Consider the following 19871-nt stretch of genomic DNA (forward strand, 5'->3'; position numbering starts at 1 on the left):
GTGATGGTCTAGGGATCAAGGTAATTGCATATGTTGTCAGAAAGGGACTATAGCTTAGTTAGTTGTTTTCACTTAAATGTTTCATGGGTTAATGTTTAAAGGGAAAGGACACAGGAAAATATGGTATAAAAATGAGAACAATCTTAGAAAAGAAAGGGGAAAATGATCATGTCTGAAAATGGGATTTGTATTTCTGTATCACTCTTGCCACTAGTTTTCTCCTTGTGTCATGTTTGCCAAGCCTATGACCTCCCTATATGTATGTACCCCTTATCTTTCAAAACATTCCTAACCCTTTAGCACTTCCCCATTGAAATATAAAAGCTCCTTGAGGGCAAGAATTGCCTTGCTAGCTTGCATCTCCAGTGCTTAACATTGTAACTGGTGTATACAAAAGGCTAAATAAATACTTTATCTATCCACTTTCATATATTTTCATATTAAAAGTTGATACTTTTACCTAGTGATATATATTAATATGAATATATATGCATATTATACACACACACACACACACACACACACACATATATATATATATATATATATATATATATATATATATATATATATATATATATGAAATTCTATAGATAGATAGCCATTGAAGGACAAAGTAGACTCTGCTTGACCAAAGCAGTGAATGGAAAAGGATTTTAATGGTAATTAATTGATCCTCTTTACTGGTTTTCCTCAAAGAAATGCACATTCTCAGGAAGTTAATTGAGAGTTTCAGTCTGTACCCCAAAATATTTCTGATAGACTTGGAGCCATGAGGACTGCTTATTGTTGCCAATATTCCTTGAACAATAAAAATAAATCAAACTCAAAATTTATCTATTGAGATGTTAATTCTGTGAATCTTTGTGGCATAATCTCACAAAGGCAAAGGCCTTTACCTCCAATACCCTTCCTACTTCATTCCCCCATACATACATACACATATCATCCAAGGTTAAACAGTGCCCTTATCATGCTCTTGTTTTCATTGCCATGATAACTTGGGGACCTTGCAAGTAGCCTTGGTTATCTTGCAGCTTTCTCCATCTTATAGTTGCTATCTTTCTTATTTGACACTGTCATCACATCCCACTGATTTATTTCAGTGGAAGCTTGGGGACCTCAAGATATTTTTAGTCTCACTGGAAGTGTTAAATGTTTGGAGGTGTGGTAGGCAGACAGTCATATTTACTGGTGTATTTTTTTGATTTAAAAAATAAAATTCAGAATGTCTTCATCTAAATTTGGTCAGAAGAAAATATCTTTGCTTGGGCACTGACCTGAATTGGAAGGAATATGTTATTTTTAAATCATAAATACATCTTTCTTGCATTAGAACTTCAAGCTTAATTTTTATTCCCAAATTAAAATTCAGGTTCTCCATAAAGAACTTCAAGTAGCCATAAAAAACCAGACTTTTAAATCAAAAGGAAGCCTCCAAAGAGAGTCTTTCAGGAGCTCTTTCTGGCCATCAGACTGCAGATTTCATGAAGATACTTGAACACAACAATCCTTGACCTGCAGCAGGGCCATAGGTCACTTCTCCCTATGTTAAGGTTCTTTTGACAACTTCCTGGATATTTCAACTCTTACTTGTATGTCTAGTCACTGTCTGACCACAGAGACTGAAAAAATGGGAAAAGTAACTCAGTATTTATGTATGATATAGATTGGATAGAAGGAGAGGACATTTTTTTGAATCCAACTTAGGCGGGAACCATGGAAGCAGCTGTGAGAGTTCCATCAGACTTGTGGGTTAAAGATCAAACAGACTTTCTCTGACATAATGTTGCATTTACCCTTTGCAAGGGATTGTTTTAGTAGCAGCTGAAAAGTGAAGTAAAAGGGAATACTTAGGAAAGGAAAGATAAAGGGAGCATCTATGTGCACTTTAACTCAGAAGCTATACTAACTTATGATGTGCAGTGAATCACTGAAGTGTCCAGATTTGGAAGGAGTTTAAGACAGGATTGTATTTTAAAAGCCAGGATTAATTGCAACCTCATTAATACCAAAACACAAGTTACTGTCTTCATTTTGGAAGAAATGTAAGATTCCCCTCTCCTCTTCCTTTTTTACTCAAACAACCATATGGAAAAGTGAAATATTCTCAGAGGCTGAGATACAAAAGAAGTACATGATTGTCACAATGCAGAAGACCTAGCAATGTGACATCCACTGTCCACAGACTAGCTTTGTTTCATAGCTCTGAATTCTCTATGTACCTTGCCTTACCTTGTCCACCTGGGATTGTTTCTTTCTTTGTCCATTCCCAGTCTATAACTGACTGAACAACATTGTTCTTGTCTCCTTTGTGGCATTTTTTCAGTGGTGTGTGCTGCTTGATGTATCTGCATTGAAATATTGTGTTTATTCATTATAAAAATCCCAGAATCATCAATCCCAAATGATGTCCAAATCAGTCATTGCCCAGCTGATGAATATATCAGTGACAACTATGATGCTACCTATCCTGTTGGTTATTGTTCAGTTAATTTGGTTGTGTGCCACCCTTTGTGACCCCAATTGGGAATTTCCTGGCAAAGTTACTGGAGTGGATTGCCATTTCCTTCTTCAACTCATTTTATAGATAAGGAAACTGAGACAAACAGGGTTAAGTGATTTGCCTTGGATCATACATCTAGGGAGTGTGTGACTGGATTTGAAATCATAAAGATGAATCATCCTGAGTCTGGTACTTTATCCAATCTCTCATTATTCACTCATCTTATCAATATGGTAAAGCAGTCCTTTTACTTCACTCTAATTGCTATCAAATCCCACTTTTTTTTTAGGTTTTGGCAAGGCAAATGGGGTTAAGTGGCTTACCCAAGTCCACACAGCTAGGTAATTATTGAGTGTCTGAGACCAGATTTGAACCCAGGTACTCCTGACTCCAAGGCTGGTGCTTTATCCACTATGCCACCTAGCTACCCCAAAATCCCACTTTCCACAGAAATAGTTCCAAAATTTCTCTCTTTATTTTTTAATCCTCCTCTAATTCCCTTTATGCCAATATGTTCTACCTCTTCATCTCTACTTCATCAATTGTGTCACATGCTTAAAGAAACAACTCAATATTACCTACTGCATGAAACCTTTCCTGATGCTCTAACTGCTAGTTTCACCTTCCCTAATTACTTTGCATTTAGCTATCTTCCATTTGTCAATTTTATATTTATTCTTATTATTGTATATCTACCTATTTTAGATTATATAATCTATCGAGAGCAAGGATTTTTTTTAATCTATAGCACCTAAAATAATGCCTGATTGGTACATGTTAGTTGACTAATAGCAGAAACTTAATAAATCCTTATTTTTGATGAGTATTATTTCAAGAATCATTATATTTTTGCTCAAGCACACAAAGAACTATAGGAAATAAATAATATTTATATATTATGTATATATATATATATATATATATGTACACATGTATTTGCATATACATGCATGAACCAGTAGGAAAACTTGCATATATATGTATATATATACATATATATGTATATATGTATATATATGTGTGTGTATATATATATATGTGTATATATATACACATATATATATATATATCACATGTATTTCCTAAAGGGTTTTTTGCATGTGTTTATTCTTGACCTGTGATTTTATCAGTGCACTGAGCTCTTAAAAACCCTTCTGAAGTTAGTCTTAGAAAGTTTTCTGGGATACTCTGAAGATAAGTGATTAGCTCAGAGTCATACAGTTAGTATATATGAAGGGTAGGATTTGAACCCAGATCACTCTGACTCTGAAGTAAGTTTTCTATCCATTATACAACAATGTCTCCTATTATACTAGGCTACCTCTTCAAGAAAAAATGATTTTTCTGGGCATCAGTTTTCTAAATCTGTAAAATGAGATATTAATCTAAATGACTTCTCAGTTTCCATATCCAAAGAAAAATCTATGATATTATAAATAATTTCTGATGCCTGTCCTTCATGTTTAGATTTATGATCCCATGAAAATCTTCAATGGATGCACCGGTCATCCCAACTGTAAGTTCTTTATTATAGAAACAAATTTCATACTTATCTTTTGTCAAGGAGTTCCCATGAGTTAAAAATGCTTGATAGCAAATAACCAATTATCATCGGTTGTTAGAGATAGTTCATTAGAATGTTTAGAAAAATCACCTTCAGAACCTGGAAGGTCCTGAGTTCAAATTTCACTTTTGGTATTGTCTGATACTCTTTAATCCTACATTTCTGATTTTAAAAATGGTTTCTCAGACTCCAGATATTAGTTATGAATCTGAATGTTGACTCTGCATGTAAAAATATCAATCTGCCATGTCAAGGCCTGTCTCCTACATCTAAATATTGACATGGCCTATGTCAGTACTATGTGGTCAGCTTTGTAATAGCATCAATAAATTCCTTCACCTGGGTCAGCAAACCACAGTATAAGAGACATCTTGGATGAGGAGAGAGCAATCCTATTGCTGTTTGTAAACATTCCCTCTCCAATCTAAGTGGGATTCTAATCTTTAGGAATTTGAAGCAAATATAACTCATGAGAGGATCATAATGTAGAAAAGTCATCCCTATGAAATCTCATTATTTGCCTTCAGTTTTATGATTCTTTATCCTTTATGTTAAAAATAAAACAAAATTTCATAGCAAAATTGATGATCTCTTTGATGAGATCATGGATTCTTGATAAAAGCCTAGAGAATAAAATTTCATTTATAAAACTATTTTTGTTATTCATTTTTAGCCTATGAAAATTATAGTTAATAATACATACTGCCTTTGTGAGAATAGAAAGGAAGTTTATTTCTCAGTGTACTCGCTATCTTTTTAAACATTGTTTCAAAAAATATACAGACATAATATTGATAAAAGGAGATTCCAAAACTAGAAATTTCTTAAACTAATGAATTTAGAGGTCTCATCCCTATTTCTGTTGAGCTATCCATTGTTATGTAGCAATTCATGAAAATAAAACTACTTAACTTTAAAAAATGGATCAATGAAATTACAAGCCTTTATTTACATCTGATCATTAGCATAAAAAGGTCCTGTAGAGTCTATGTTTGTATGTGTGTATATGAAGAACAGTTATAAGCAAACTGATCATCCATAAAAATCATATAACTGCACCTTTTCTGGTTTAAATTTCCCCTTAGGAAAAATAAGAGATTGAATTCTAAATTCTGTGATTCTGATAGCGTAGAATCCCATAATTGAAAAGAGTCTCAAAGGGTACATATTCCAATCTCCCATTTTATGGAAGAATCCTTTCTATAATGTATCTTTGACGAGTAGTCATTGAATTTCTACTTAAATACTTCCAATGAGAGAGGAATTCATTAACACCTGAGATAGTGTCTTCCCATTATTTGACAGTCCTTTTTGTGAACAAGTTGTTTTACACTCTGTACCCTCAACAAAGACCCATATGATTTAGGTATCACTCAGTTCTTCCCAGATTCAGGGTGTTATTCCAATTTTCAAATCCTCAACCTGAGTCTGCATCTGTGTATCTCTAAGTCTTACCTAACAATTTTTACAAGAGTCTCAAAGTGAAGGGCATTTAATTAAAGCAGAACAGGAAGAAAAATAACAAGATATTGGATTTGGTTGTAAATGCTCTCTATATACATTCATAAAAATAAAAGGATCACAATGCCTTGAAGAAGTGATAATCAAATACCCTTTTGAATCCATTTATCTGCTCCCTTCTGTCACCCCACAAAGGGGATAATATAAATTCATATGAGTTGTGAAGCTATGGTCTAATATGATCTGTCTCTTAGATTTCTTTCTTTTCAGTCTCAGTCAAGGGAATCTTTTGGATAGATGAATTCTAGTTTCTTGCCATGGTTTTGCAATTCTTATGCCCTATCTAGATTATATTGCATGTACCTCTTCTGACTTCTCTGTGGCTCTTGTGACCTCGCTTCTGGTCCCACCTTCCTTTGTCCATTCAGTTTTTAATTGCTGCTCCTCTTGATTGCCCTGCTGATTTATGCTGATTGCCCTGCTCTTGTTCCACATCTGGACCAGTTGCTGTCTTCTTCTTAGTTTACACATGCCTTTTTTCTTTGCATCCAGCTACTATTTGCTTCCCACTTACTGCCTTTCTACTCTTCTATGCAGCTGGTATCTTCTTCATAGTTCATGCTATTAACCTGATGCAAAAATGTCTAAGTGTAAGACTCTTCAGAAGCCTTACATCTCTGTTTGCTCCAATGAGTGATTATTCTGCTCATGACAGAAATGTGGATGAAGATGTAGTGGAAAGTTGGAAGTAAAAATAGAGGTGACTATCATCATTTTTTATGAAATACACTTGGATTGCACTAAAAACTTTCTGGAACTTTCCCTTACTCTTCTACCTCTGTTTTTTGCTGTCAAGCAAGGCAAACTTTATCCCTAGACTCCTTAGTCTTAAAATTATCAAACTATTTTAATCAAAGTTCATTTCCTAAATAAAAGTAAAATTAGTGCCTTCTAATGCCCCATATTTAATATCAGCAACTCTTCATTTATCTCTATCTTGGGAATGTTCATGGCTCAATGTAAGAAAACCAGCTTACACTTTTGAAGATTAGGAAAATAGTTGGAGAAAAATAAATGTCTATTTTAAACACACACATACAAATAAGTATTTTACTGTGATATAGCATAAAGAGTCCTTTGTTTAAAAGAAGATGACTTTTGCTTTTGCTATTTTTTTGCCTAAATGCCTTTAGGGATTTTTGTTTTCCATTTATATGTAGGCATTTGGTTAGGTGACTTTCTAAGGCTCCTGTTCAGGTCTCAATTCCATTACCAAAACTATGTTTGAAGATGTATGTAACATCTGGTTGACCTCAATTCCAAACCATAGAGTAAGACTTTTAGGTAAGAAAACTTTAAATTTAAAAAAATATATAAATTTGCATACTCATTCACTGAAAAATATCCCACTGATATGTGTGCCTTCAATGGTTAGTCAAAGAATATAACGCAGACAGCTATATGACGCAGAGCAGAGTGTGACAGACCTGTAGTTAGAAAGATCTGCGGTCAAATCCTGCCTTTGATTGCTTAATTCTTTTGTGACCCTGGGCAAGTGGAGAAAATTCTTCCAGTCTATTTCCTTGTGTGTAAAATGGGGTATTAATATCTCCCATCTTGAAAGCAGAGACTCACTTATAAGATACTTTGCAAGCCTAAAAGTACTATATAAGGCTAGCTATTATGAATTAGTTCAAAGAAGTGACTCTTAATGATATAGGATTCTGAGAAAAACATCAATAAAATTTTGCCAGATAAATAAGGTATATGATCTCTCACAAATAGACATACCAGAAGACTTGATGGCGGTCTGATGACTGAGTAGGAAAAGACTGAAGGACCTCCTATTGTTGAGGAATGCCAAGCACAGCTGTGCTGATCAGATCTGACACTGGCCAAGGCTGCAGAGAAGAAAGTTAGTACACATATGGTGAATACAGTGGTGAAAGGCAGGGATCCACTGGCTGTGGCATTTGCAAGAGAGCAGAGACCCTGGTTGGGTTACAGGACTCAGAGGATAGCTATATTGTGCAGCCACTGAAGGGACCACAGGGAGACAGACCATGTAGGACTATGTGACTGGGGGCCCTAGCCTTGGCTTAGGAATGGAGAGGAGAACCCAAGGTTGAGCTCTGAGACAGACCTCAAAAAATAACATTAATAAAGCCCTGAGGCTTAGGGTTCCCCATTCCTCTAGACTATAAGAATACACTAAAATGACAAGCAAAGAAACAAAGAACTTAATCATAGATAATTACTCTGGGTTCATGTTTAGAGGAACATAGCTGAGGCAAAAAAGGCACTCCATTTTCAATGGAAACATCAAATGTTCCCAAGAACAAAAAGAAGAGTCCTCAGAAAGACTTAAAAAGGATTTTAAAAAGTAAAAAAGAGAGGTTGAAAAAAATCACAATCTAAGGAAATCAAGAAAATTATGAAAAGAAATTCAAGCAACTGGAAACAAATAATCAAAAATTTAAGGAAGGAAATAATTCCTTGAAAACTAGAATTGGGTAAGGTAAAGCTAATGATCTTCCAGTCCAACAAGAAATCATAAAACAAAATCAAAAGAATGAAAAATAGTAGAAAAAGTGGAATATTATCAGAAAAAAACAACTAATTTGGAGAAGAGATTGAGGAGAAAAAAGAATATTCAGACTAGCTGAATATGATGATTAAAAATAATCTTGTTATAATATTATGAGAAATGGCTAAGGAAAATTTTGCTGAACTTCTAGAACTAGAAAGCAAAATAGAAATAGAAAAAGTTACCAGTCACTATGTGCAAGAGATCCCAGGAGGAATACTTCCAGGAATATTAAATCCAAGATATAAAATGCCCAAGTTAAAAAGAAAATTTTGAAAACAGTAAGAAAAAACAATTTTAATATTGGGATCTATAATAAGGATTACACAAGAACAGGTAGCTACTATATTGAAAGACCTTAGGCCTTGGAATACTATATTCCATAAACAAAAAAAATGAGGTTATGAACAAAGGAAACATGAAACAAAGTATAAAATTGAATTTTAAAAACATAGAAATTAAACAAGGTAAAAGACTTTCTGGTGTTTTTGCAAAAACCCCAGAACTTAAGGAAAATTCAGCATATAACATCCAGGAGAAATGTCATTTAAAAATCAATTATAATGAACTCTGATCACATTTTGTTTTCTTCTTATATGTGAAAATATTAGCAGTACTCTTATAATTGTCATCATTATTTGGGTAATTTGAAGCTGAGTATAATGAGGTAAATCCAAAACAAATTAAAATTGTGTGGGGAGAGCTAAAAAGGAGTACTGATTCTGTATAAATAAGTCATAAAATTCGAAAACTGATACAAAAGAAGCTAGTAGGAGAACAGGGCAGATAAGGCTCTAATCTTGCACATGTCAGGAATAGGTTAAAGAGGGAGCAAAATACACATTTAGAGACTATAAAAGTCTTCTAAATTTAGAAGGAAATAAGAGGGTAAGACAGAGTCAGAGAGAGGATAAGGGAAGGACTCAGGGTGACAGATTGGTTAAGGAATAGGAGGGCAAAATGAGTGAGAAATGAAGTGAAGAAAAATATGAAGGAGGAAAATAGATTCTGGATGGGTTGAATTTACCCATAAAACAGAAATCTAAAACAGATTAAAAATCTGAATTCAATAATATGTTGTTTTCAGTAAATATTTTGAATATTATAAAAATGAGAAAAACTGACAGATAAAATAAAGGACAGGAATAGAATTTGGTATATAAAAAGAATAGTAATGATCTTAGACAAGGTAAAAGATAAGAGATTTAATCATAAATTAAAAATAAAGGAACTTTATTATGTATTAGTGATATTATTCAATGTGGTTTGAGACCATTTAAAATACCTAGACAGTATAAAGTACCTGCACATATAACTGTCAAAATAACCACAGGAACAATATGAACATAAAGAGAAAATGCTTTCTACATAAACTCAGATCTAAATAATTGAAGCAATATTTAATGTTCATGAATGGACAAATCCAAGGTGATATTAACAGTGACAATTTACATATCTATTCAATGTTTTCCCAATTAAGTTACTCAAAAAAATTATTTGCTGATTTAAAAAAAAATAACGCAGTTCATTTGGATAAAAAAAATAGTCAGGTACTTCAAAGCAAACAGGAGAAAATATGTAAAGGAAATAGATTCATCTGTATCAAATCTTAAGCTATATTATAAGGTGAGAGCATTGCTGAAGTTAAAAAAAGATAATTTTAATTATTTTAAATGAAAATTTCCTTGAATAAATAAAACCTAGGTTGACAAGAAAGAATACAGAATATTGGGAAAAACTTTTTTAATGTTTTGTTTATTTATATTATTACAATAATTTTGTTGTGAGAGTAATCATAAACCCTCTGCCACCCCTCCCCCCAATAAAAAGATAGGAAACTTCAAGAAAATTGAGAGAGAAAAAAACTGTACTCAGTCTGTGTTCACATTCCAATGGCTCCGTTTCTGGGATGAGTTGAATTCCGCATCATAGCCACAAGAGAATTTGCTTCAATTTTTTCTCACAGTTGCTATCACTAGCTGCATTTCCCTCCACTCTATTCCTCTCCACTCTCATCTATTGCATTCTCTCTCCTCTTTCATCCTGTTCTTTCCAGAAGTGTTGTTTCTGAGTACCCTCTCCCAAAATTGTCCCTCTCTTCTATCATGTAACCCCCTTCCTTCCTATCCCCCTTATCCCATCCCTTTCTTCCCATTATTCTCTAGGTTAAGATAGATTTCAAAGCCCTATTTCTCTCTGAGTCATGTATGATGAGAATGAAGGCTCACTCATTCCCCCTTGCCTTCCCCATTTCTACTCCATTGAAAAAGCTTTTTCTTGACTCTTATGTGAAATATCTTAGCCCCTTAATCCTCTCCTTTCTCTTCCTCCCATTACTTTCCTTTATCACCCACTGACTCCATCTTTTTACTATATTATACCATTACACTCAGCTCCTTCCTGTGCCCTATCTATATATGCACCTTCTAACTACTCTTATAAATGAGGAAGTTCATATGAGTTATCAGTATCTGCTTCCCATGCAGGAATACAAACATTTCAACATCATTAAGTTCCTCATAATTAATCCTTCTTGTCCACCCCCTTTATGATCCCCCCAAGTGCTGTACTTGGAAATCAAACTTTCTGTTCAGCAATGGATGTTTCAATAGGAAAGTTTCAAAGTCCCCTGCTTCATTGAAAGTCCACCTTTTCCCCTGAAAGAGGATGTTCAGTTTTGCTGAGTAGTTGATTCTTGATTGTAAACCAAGATTTTTGCCTTCTGGAATATCATATTCCAAGCCCTATGAGCCATTAATGTAGATGCTGCCAGATCCTGTGTAATCCTGACTATAGAGCCATAGTAGTTGAATTGTTTCTGGCAGCTTTTAGTATTTTATCTTTGACTTGAGAGTTTTGGAATTTGGTTATAATATTCTTGGAAGTTTTTCTTTTGGTATGTCTTTCAGGAGGTGATTGGTCAATTACCTCAATTTCTATGGAAGAAACCCTACTGGAAATGCACTGGCAGAAGAAGGCCATGAGAGGCAAGTAAGCAAAATGGCCTGAATTAGAGAAGGAAATTTGCTGTTTTATTTCTTGAAAAATTAAGTCTAGGCTCTTTTTCTGGTCATGACTTTCAGGTAGCCCAATAAGTTTTAAATTATCTCTTCTGTATTTATTTTCAAGGTCAGGTGTTTTCCCAATAAAATATTTCACATTTTCTTCTAATTTTTGTTTTTTGGGGGTATATTTTTATTTCTTCCTGAATTCTCACATAGTCATCAACTTCCTTTATTTTCATTCTGCATTAGAAGGATTTATTTTCTTCAGAGAGATTTTTTTATCTCCTTTTTCAGCTGGTCACTTCTGCTTTTTAAGGCATTCTTCTCATTTGCCTTTTGTGTTGCTTTTTTCCCATTTAGCCTAAACTGGTTTTTAATGTCATTTTCTTCAGATTTTTTTTGAATTTCTTTCACCAAGCTGCTTATTTGGTTTTCATGATTTTTCTGCATTAGTCTCATTTCTCCTTCCAATTTTTCCTCTACCTCCCTTAATTGCTTTTCAAAGTCTTTTTTGAGCTCATTCATAGCCTGAGCTCATTTTCTGTTTCTCTTGGAGGTTTTGGATACAGAAGCTTCGATTTTGTTAAAGTCATCTGAGTATTTTGATCATCCATGAGGCCCAAAAAACAGTTATTACATGAAGTTATTGAAATCATTTTATTCTTCATAAAATTCATACAACTCCTCATCACTGTCAAAACTCTTATCCATCTGCTCGTCCCCATGTGTGTTTGATGACAAATCACTTTCTTGGGAAAAGCTCTGACTACTATCCTGCTTGTGGTCTGGTCTATGCTTGACCACAAGCTCTCCATGGGAAAGTCTGGTGTGTGGATGCATGCTTAGTCCATTCTGTTTCATGAATCTGAAGTACCAATTGTGTTGTCCTTTGAAATCAGTAACTTCTTTTACTATCATCAATTCTTCTTGCCTGCTGCTGAACAATCTTTGTGGACACAGGAATTCCAATGGCCCTTTGTTCTTCAATCCATCTCTTCAATTCCTTTTCTAAATCCATCCATTTTGCTGACTTCCCTCTCATGGTCTTCTTCTGCTGGGGTGTTTCAGTAGGTTTCTTCACTAACCAGTATCAGATTATTTTCTCTGTTGGAGGATTAAACTAATTCAGCAGCACAATTTCCATTCACTTTTGCAAACTGTATCATTTTTAACTTGAATTTAGCACTGTAGGGAAATCTTTTCTCAGTCATTTCTGGGAAGAATGTAGCAAAACATAACCTAATAAACTGGTAACAAAAGCAAAACAATAAGTGCAAAGACAATAAGTACAAAAAAGTGGGAAATACAACTAAAAAAATTACAACCACTCTATTTATTAGATGCTCCCATTCTTTAGACCCCCAATTTTTTGAAAATCTTATACATGGGGAAATGTGATATTAGTAGAAAGAGATTCATATTCATTAAGCATTTACTATGTGCAAGAAATACACTTTTAATTGTAACTGGAGTTAATAAAGAAAAAATCCTGAGATCATTCTTTTTTTTTCTTTTAAATTTATTTTTCATTCTCATTTTGTATAATTTTTTTTACATTAATAAAATATACTTTTTTTACAAGTAAACAAAATACCCCTCCTCCCCCATGAATATAGATAGACTTGCTTGGGCAAAAAAAGTAAAGGGGAGAGAAAAAAATTAAAATAAAAAATAATAATAGTAATAATTGTAGGTATGGCAAGGTGGCACAATGGACAAAGCACCAGCCCTAGAGCCACAAGCACCCCAGTCCACATCCAGCCCTGTAAACCCAACAATCTCCCAGCTGTGTGAAATGCAAGCCACCCGATCCCCACTGCCCTGCAAAAAACAAAAAAAAAGAAAGAAAAAAAGACCCAAAATAAAATAAAATACTAATAATAGTACGATGGCTGGGTGGCAGACAGAGAATTGGCCCTTGAGCCAGGAGCACCGGGGTCCAAATCTGGCCCCAGACAGCCAAAGATCACCCTGCTTTGTAGCCCAAGGCAGGCCATCCAGCCCCACTTACCCTGCAAACTCCCCAAAATAATAATAACAAAAAATGTGCTTGAGTCTTTGTTCTAACACCAACAACTCTGTCATGGGTGGATCACATTCTTTATGATAAGTCCATCAAAAAAGTTATTTCCATATTTTTCCACCCTTGCCATTGCTGATCACAACTCCCTCCTTTCTTATTTCTCCACTACCATGTACTCTATTTTCTCTCTCCTTTCACTTTGACTCTGCTGTAGGGTCGCTGAGTGGTGCAGCAGACAGATCCCTGGTCCTGAGACCAAGAAGCCCTGAGTCCCCATACCACCCTTAGGCCCAGAATCCACCTGGTCCTGTGGTCCTAGGCAGGCCTTCCAATCCCAGCCCCTTGCAAGAAGTAAGAAAGAAAATGTGCTATATCTGGCCACTCTCCCCGCCATGGTCCATCCTCTCCTCCTTTATTCACATCCCCACCCCTTCCCCCTGCTCCCCCCTCCATCTTACTCCAGATGTCTATACCCCATTGAGTATATATGCTGTTTCCTCTCCTAGCCATCTCTGATGAGAGCAAAGTTTCCCTCATTCCCCCTTGCCTCCCCACTTCCATATCATTGCAATAGCTCATTGCAATAAAAAAAATCTTATGTGAAATATCTTGGCCTATTCCCCCTCTCCTTTTTCTTTCTCCCATTACATTTCCCTTTTTTTCTATTGACTCCATTTTTACACCATATTTTATCTTCAAATTCAGCTTTCTCCTGTGCTTTAACTATAAAAGCTCTCTCTACCTGCTCTATTAACTGAGAAGGTTCATATGAGTATTATCAGTGTCATTTTTCTTTGCAGGAATGCATGCAGTTCATCCTCATTAAGTCCCTCATATTTCCCCCCTCTCCTCCAATCTCCATGCTTCACCTGAGTCCTGTATCTGAAGATCAAACCTTCTGTTCAGCTCTGGCCATTCCAAAAGGAACATTTGAAATTCCCCTGGTTCATTGAAAGTCCATCTTTTTCCCTGGAAGAGGACATTCAGGCTTTCTGGGTAGTTCATTCTTGGCTACATTCTAAGCTCTTTTGCCTTCCGGTATATTGTATTCCAAGCCCTACGAGCTTCCAATGTAGCTGCTGCTAAGTCCTGTGTGATCCTGACTGCAGCTCCACAATATTTGAACTGTGTCCTTCTGGCTGCTTGTAATATTTTCTCTTTGATTTGGGAGTTCTAGAAATTGGCTATAATAATCCTAGCGCTTGGTTTTCTGGGATCTCTTTCTTTGGGGGATTGGTGGATTTTCTCCATTTCTATTTTGCCCTCTGTTTCTAGAATATCAGGGCAGTTTTCCTATAGTAATTCTTTGAAAATGATGTCAAGGCTCTTTTCCTGATCATGACTTTCAGGTATTCCAATAATTTTTAAATTATCTTTTCTAAGTCTGTTTTCCATATCAGTTGTTTTTTCAATGAGATATTTCACATTTTCTTCTAATTTTTCTTTTTTTTTTGTTTTGAAGTATTGATTCCTGATTTCTGTTAAATTCATCAATCTCCCTGAATTCTATTCTTTGTCTGAAGGATTTGTTCTCCTTAGAGAGTTTTCTTATCTCTTTTTCCATGTGGCCAATTTTGCTTTTTAAAGCATTCTTCTCCTCAATAAGTTTTTGAACTGTTTTGTCTATTTGACCTAAGCTGGTTTTTAGCATGCTATTTTCTTCAGCATTTTTTTGGATTTCCTTGACTAAGCTGCTGACTTCATTTTCATGTTTTTCCTGCATCTCTCTCCTTTCTTTTCCCCCTTTTTCTTCCAACTCCCTCATTTGATTCTCAAAGTCTTTCTTGAGCTCTGTCATAGCCTGAGCTCAATTTCTGTTTTTCTTGGAGTCTTTAGATGCAGGAGCTTGTGCTTCCTCATCTTCAGACTGAGTATTTTGATCCTTCTTGGGCTCATATGCAAAATATTTCTCAGTAGTCTTCTTTTTGTTTCTCTGCTTGCTCATTTTCCCAGCCTGGGCCTGGTTTGGGGTGTTTCTTGAGCTTTTGGGGCACTCCCACAAGAGTCTCATTGTGTGAGGCCCGGTTCTCCCTCCTGGTCTCTGAATGACCATCAGCGCCCCCCCCTCTGCCAGAGGGCTGAGGTGGGGGGCGTCTGCTGTTCTATGGAGGAGCCTAGACTGCTGTCAGGATCTGAATGTGGTCAGAGGCCCAGAGTCCTGCTCCAGAGGCAGAGGACAGAGCTCTGCAGTCTCTCTTCACTCCCCTCCCTCAGCTCAATGAGCTCATGCCCTGGGGGCTCCTGCTTACTGGCTCCCCCTGCTTCTGTTTCCTGGATCAGGGCTGGGGAAAGACCATGCTGCTTGCTGTGTGCCCTGAGGGCTGGGCTCCACGTGCTCCTTCTTGCAGTGGTCCCCCGCTGTTCCCCCACTTTGTGCCCGGTGTTCCTCAGGGTGCAGCTCAGGAGACTCCCCCGCTGCTGTGAGCTGAGACTCCCAGTGCCCTGGTGCTGCCTCCGGGAGGCTGAAGTTCTTTAGCTGTGGTGGGCCACCCCTCTGGCATGCTGCCTCTCTGATCCTGGGTTGCAGAGCCTTTCTGCTCTTTTTCAGGTTACCTTGAGTAGGAGAACTGCCTCCCTGGGTCCCTCTGTGGGTTCTGTCTCTCGAAAGTTCAGTTAGAGTCCTTAGCTGATGAATTTTATCAGAGCGCTCCCAAGACTTGATCCCCTCTTGTCACCATCTTGGCTCTGCCCTCTCTGGGAATAATCCTGAGATCTTTCTTAATCTTAAGAAGCTGATCATTATGGCATAGAGGGAGAGATGTGCTGCAAAAGGATAAAATTAAGTAAATGCATAACAGGGAAAGAAAGAATACTAAAAATGAGAGATCAAAAGGGGTTGATAACCATTAAGTCAAGTGACAAGACAAACAGAATTACAAGGTAATAAAGGTAGTAAAGAGGAAGTGAATTACCAATATAACACATACCCATTCCGAGGCACAAAGGAAAGTTAAGTTTTTTTAACCAGTTGGGCATTTGAATTGATTGTCATGTGTATATGAAGAAGAATGTGCAATGGAAGAAGTATTAAATAATATTGGAAAGGTGATTGTGATTCAGACTATGAGATGTTTCAAATGCTAGGCTGAGAAATTTGTATTTTGTCTCAATACAAAAAAGGAAACACTAAAGAAGAATAGGATAACAATGTGATCAAATCATTTTTTTCCATAACATGGAGAATATATTTATGAGAAGAGAGACTAGAAACAGTACCAATAGAAGGTTGACACAATAATCTGTGTACAAGGAAGTGGCTGAGGCTGTTTTGGCCACAAAATATTATTGGAACAAACGAATACAAAGAAATTTCCTAAGAACTTTCAAGGACTCTGAAGAAATGGTGGCTCCATACTGGAAACTTTTGGGGGATATCTGACTTCCTGGATTCTTCCAGTAAGGTGATGATTCATTCCTGAAAGGGTTTGTCACTTCTATATCATAAAGAAAATCTTGAGTAATTCTTTGGTCTTTCCCCCTCCCTGTTATGCCCTCCTTGTGACTGTTGTACGAGAGCTAGGTGCTAAATCAAGGAAAAGGAGAGATCCTGATTGGCTCTGTTTTCCTTTGACACTAGGTATAACTCTAAAATCTCAAATGAATTATGAGGAACATACTAGCATTTCAGCATCCTATTATCATGGTGACTCAAGTTATGTGGTAGCTAGAGTAAGCAGATTCCTCTAGGTGAAACTGGACAACTAAGATCCTGATTGTTTTTCCCCCATTAAGCAGGCAATTGAATATCATGCAAAGAAGAATTTAATTTATTGGCAGTAACTTTGTGTGTTCTAAAAGTTCAGATGTCATGGGTCTTTATGATCAATGCTTAATAGCAACAACTGAAAACTACCCAGAAATTGCAGTAATGCTTTAGGAGATGACAACTATCAATGAAAAGATTGTCCCAAGTCTGCGTCGTTTTATTAGATGATATGAAGTAAGTCTAGGTATTAAGAAAAATGCCTAAGCAGCATTCTGAAAATTCAGTTTTTCAAGCTTCTGAGATTTTGTCAGTAATTACAAGTTTAGTTACTGAATTCTGTTTTAAGGCATTATATCATAAACCAAAAATTAATCTTATCAGTAATTTATCTCCATAATTCTGGGATAGGAGATTTATCCAGTAAAAATGTGAGACAAGAAGTTCATTCCTTCTCTCTTTAGAAATTCTCCAGTGACTTTCTAGGAAAGAGTCTAGTTCAGAATACCAGTGTGGATTTGGGACAGAAATCTCCTTAAAAAGATATTGTGGGTACAATTCTTTAATGTTGAAAGCGATGAAGCATGAACTAGAGTGGAAACCATGTGACTGGAGAGAATAGGACATATGTGAGAAATACTGTGGATATATGTGTGTATGTATAAATACACACACATGTATGTATATCAGTATATGTATGTATATACATACACACATCCATATATATATAATATACACATTCACATTTATGTAGAGTTTATAATAGTATTTCATCTTTTACAATTGCATGTAAAGATGGTTTTCAACATTCATATTTTATAAGATTTTGAGTTCAAATTTTTCTACCTCCCTCCCTTACTTTCCTTTTTCCCTCCCCAAGATGGCAAACAATCTGATATGTTATATATGTGCAGTCATATTAAACATATTGTTGTGAATGAAGAAACAGAAGGGTAAAAACATGGAAAAAAGTGAAAATTGTATGCTTCAATATCTGTTCAGGCTCCATAGTTCATTCCTTGGATATGGATAGTATTTTCTATCTTGAATCTTTCAGAATTTTCTTGGATCATTGATGAGAAGAGCTAAGTCTTTCACAGCTGATCATCACAGAATGTTTCTGTTACTATACACATTGCTCTCCTGCTTCTGTTGACTTCACTCAGTATCAGTTCATGTAAGTCTTGGGCTTTTTATTTTTTGATTTTTGGAAATCCATCTGGTCACCATTTCTTATAGCACAATAGTATTTCATTATAGCCATATACTATAACTTGTTCATCCATTCTCAATGGATGGATATCTTCTCAATTTTTATTTCTTTGCCACTAGAAAGAGCTGCTATAAATATTTTTGTATATACATATATATATATATATATATATATATATATATATATATGTATGTATGTATAAGTCCTTCTCCCTTTTTTAAGATCTAGCATTGCTGGAATCAAGAGCTATTCACAGTTTAATTGCCCTTTGCTCATAGTTCCAAATTGCCCTTCAGAATGACTGAATCAATTCTACTAACAATGCATTAGTGGTCCAATTTTCCCCTATCTTCTCCATTATTTAATATTTTTCTTTTCTGTTATCACTGCCAATCTGATAGATAGGAGTTGGTTTATGTAGCATTTTAAGATTTAAGATTAAGATTTTTAAGATTTCCTTACAATAACCCTGTGAGTTTGCTAATTGAAACCCTACTGAATTTGAATTAAGTAGACATTTAATAGTTATGTGACTAATCTAGTTGCTTCTGCTCTCTAAGATTCAAAGGACTGTACAACTTTCTTAAAAGCATAGCAATTTTTATACTAGCTAACTCAAAGGTTCATTGCATTTACTACTGAAATGTAAGCTGTTAAATTCTTATTTTGCACATGAAGAAACTGGGTACAGAGAAGTAAAGGACCAGGAAGATTATAGAATTTGGGGTCATAAAGAGACATAGGTTCACTTCTAATCTAATTTGCAACCAAATACACTAGAAAAGTATTCATTCACCCTCTACTGGAAGACTTTTAAAAGGGCACACTCTTTCCCAAGTCAAGCCTATTCTTTTAGGTGAGAGGTTTTATAGAAGTTTCTCCTACCATTAAGGCAAATATGCCTTTATGGAGAAATACAAAATCCAAACAAATTTAAGATGCAGTCAATCTAGTTCTGACTTAACCTTCTAGTCTTATCTTCCTTTCTAATATGCAACATTGAGCTAGATTATGATGGGTCTTAAATGTCTAAATAAGGACTTTGCATTTGATTATATAAGCAAGTAGAAATGTCTAAATATTTTAGAGAAAGGGATTGATTAATGGTCATTCCTCAATTTTACCTTACCCCCTTTTACCACCCTATAATAATGTAAGCTAGTGTATATGCTCAAAATATGCATACATACATGATGCATCCTATTGAAATCCTTTTTCTTGCTGAGAGATGTTACCTTTTCTAGGAATATTTACTTCCTTGATACTCATGTGTATGTATTCATATATATATATATATATATATATATATATATATATATATATATATATGTATATACATATATATATGTATATAGAGATATATAGATATATATACACAAATCAATAGATAGGTATACAGTAAAAAGCAAAAGTGCATGTATATGTATATATAGTTATACATGAAATTTCTTAAACTGCATAACTTCTACACTCTAATACAATTTACCCCATTCATGTCCATCTTGTATTATACTTATTTCTATACATGTTACCTTTAGAAATAATTGTTATATTCAAATGACTAAACTTCTAATTATATTCATCTCATAATTTTACAAAGAAGGAAGAATTTGGAAAAAGTAAATGAGAAAGTTACCTTGTTGTTTTTCACTTGCAAGTCTTCATTCAGTTACTTGATCTTTGTCCTCCTAGTACATAGTTCTTTTTCATTATTTTCTGTTTCAATATTCAAGCACCATTATTATCATAGAATCTCCAATGTATATATTGTCTATGCCACAAATATTGTTGTATTATATTCTTTGTTTA

General features: G+C 35.2%; 1 long non-coding RNA gene across 1 annotated transcript in view; it reads right to left on the reverse strand.

Moving 5' to 3' along the window:
• Positions 1-19871, reverse strand: part of LOC141518613 (uncharacterized) — a 445587-nt gene that overhangs the window by 226359 nt on the left and 199357 nt on the right. Inside the window, exon 3 of the long non-coding RNA XR_012477237.1 lies at positions 7323-7432. This is a non-coding gene — a long non-coding RNA (uncharacterized LOC141518613). The remainder of the gene's footprint in view (positions 1-7322; positions 7433-19871) is intronic.

The sequence above is a fragment of the Macrotis lagotis genome, chromosome 1 (assembly GCF_037893015.1).
Source record: "Macrotis lagotis isolate mMagLag1 chromosome 1, bilby.v1.9.chrom.fasta, whole genome shotgun sequence".
Classification (NCBI taxonomy): Eukaryota; Metazoa; Chordata; class Mammalia; order Peramelemorphia; family Peramelidae; genus Macrotis; species Macrotis lagotis.